The following is a 2351-nucleotide window of genomic DNA, read 5'->3' as shown; positions in this document are numbered from 1 at the left end:
AAGGACAGCTGTCAGCCTTGTATCTCTCACATGCTGGGGGCTGAGTCCGCAAGCCTTGGTTCAACAGGCCTGAAGACTGGAAGTCGATTCTGTCCCAAGGAGTGTAAATAGCAAGAACCCCAAGCTAAGCACTGAATTACTTGAATTGAAATCAGATGAATATTGCACTTACCATTACAGTATGCCCCTGTTTGGTGCACAACAATGGCCCCTGACTGAGTGACTTTTGCTCTGTTATATGAAAGATTATCTTGCGTCTCTACTGAGTCTCCTCTATGTCTTCTGCTCAGACTTCATTGGCCTATGGAAAGGTCCATGATGCTAATTCATAGTACTCACTTGTACTCACGACTTCTGTGATTTTCTGTGGAGTCTTTGAGAACACTTTACACACACACACACACACACACACACACACACACACACACACACACACACCATTATGGAAACTTTACTTGTAAGATAATTTAAAACTACAAATGAAGTGTGTTTTAGAAAGTATCTGCAGATCTACATAGCATGGGGAAACTACTGTTTCTTACAGAGTGACTTTTCTAACCAATTAAGAAGATGACATAAGGGGGTTGGGGATTTAGCTCAGTGGTAGAGCGCTTGCCTAAGAAGCGCAAGGCCCTGGGTTCGGTCCCCAGCTCCGAAAAAAAAAAAAAGAAGATGACATAAATGTCTTACATTCTGGGGTTATTTATTGTTAAAAATTATTTTTCATGGCTTTAGAAACTTGTCTTAAGGGTGTTCTCTGGAATAATATATCATACTAGGGTATATGTGTTTCCTGATTCTTGTACAGACTCAATCTCAGAATCCTATTTGGGGTGTTGAAAGAGAGGAACAGGAGACAAAGAACATCAACACGACAAATGACAAGTTAAAGATAAAGAGATGAAGTGATGGGCAGGGAGCCATTTTCTTCTGGTCTTATCAATTCGTTCTCCCACTCCTCTCTGCAAGGGAGCTTTAGACATACTCAATTCACAAAATCACTCCCTGTGAGAACAATAACTATGGTAGCATTATTTGTGTCTTCTAATTGTTTGCTTTTTAAAGATATCAAATCATTGTTAGTCTTGTATAATACAGATAAAAGGTACTTCAAATAAACATCCTTTCAGAGTTTTATAGACTCTGAATGAAAAATTAAAAATGCTTTATTGTCTTTCAAGGATCATGCTTATACAAGATATATAACCTTCTTATATTGAACAGAACAAACACTTTAAAGACCAAAAAAAGGTAAACAATTTGAAATAGAATTACTTTTGATAAAGAAATTGTAAAGACTTACTGTGTGGTTGGATACCCGTTACCTTCATAAATTGTGACTTTCATCTTCAATTCTTAGTATTTAACCAAAAAGTAAGAAACAGTAGTATGTTTTGTAGAGTAAAATAAATTTATTATTGTTTTATTTCAAGATATCATTGGCCAGATGTATTTATATTATCAGGGAACATTCGCATATGAAACAAAATTTGTGATGCATGAAGAAAAATCTTTGTAAAGTCTCTGAATTTTTATTTTGCGTCTATAGGGAGAATAATTAATTATACATCATGATTCATTTTAGAAAGTAAATGTCTCATGCTGGGAACTTGAGAGATTAATATTGGAAATAGCATATGGTGCAAGGTAAGTGTGATTTCTTTACTCTGCAGACTGAGAAGCCTGGCCAGGGTGGAAATGTGTTGGATTAGTGAGAGTGAGAGTATATATATATATATTCTCCACTGTTAGGGCTTAAAGGTGTGTACTAAAGGTAAGTCTGCATCGGCAGGATCACACAGATCTAGGATGTCTTTGATTGTGATCCCTTCACAGAGCAGCCATCTGGCTAGATCAAAATTCTTCTACATTGGTGAGTCCACATTCTACATAGACAGTTACAAGGAGACTTGCCTTGACTCTAGAGAGGTTGCAGGTATGTCTGCTGTGTCACATGCATGTTCACTGGTGGCAGATGGGAGAAAGGCTATGTCTGTGCTCAGTGTTCTGACCTATGAACATCTAAATAATTAATAACCTAACACTCTATGAAAAAAAAGCAAGCCTGAGAAGACTACCAGTCTGGCACCTGAAGTGGAAACTTGTAGTTCTTTAGAAAGTTGGTTATTCCAAATGATGTTTTGCTGGGGCACACAGGAGAAGGGATATCTTGCTAAAGCAAACCCGTGAAAGACTGTTTTTCCTGAAGCAGATACAGGTGAAAGGATGTTTGGGTATAGCAAACACATGAAAGGACCTGGGGTAAAGAACTATAAATATGATCCCACAGACAGTGGGAGACAAAGCACTGAGCTTGCTTTAGTTTGCCCCGCCTCTCTATTCTTCATTAA

At 37.8% G+C, this 2351-nt stretch overlaps 1 non-coding gene across 1 annotated transcript; it reads left to right on the top strand.

The window, feature by feature from the left end:
* Positions 1-1914: 1914 nt before the first annotated feature.
* Positions 1915-2046, top strand: LOC120101317 (small nucleolar RNA SNORA17). The gene has a single exon (XR_005501689.1). It is a non-coding gene; the product is annotated as a small nucleolar RNA SNORA17 (small nucleolar RNA).
* Positions 2047-2351: the final 305 nt, after the last annotated feature.

Source organism: Rattus norvegicus, chromosome 2, assembly GCF_036323735.1.
Source record: "Rattus norvegicus strain BN/NHsdMcwi chromosome 2, GRCr8, whole genome shotgun sequence".
Lineage (NCBI taxonomy): Eukaryota > Metazoa > Chordata > Mammalia > Rodentia > Muridae > Rattus > Rattus norvegicus.
This window is presented reverse-complemented; position numbering and strand designations above follow the sequence as displayed.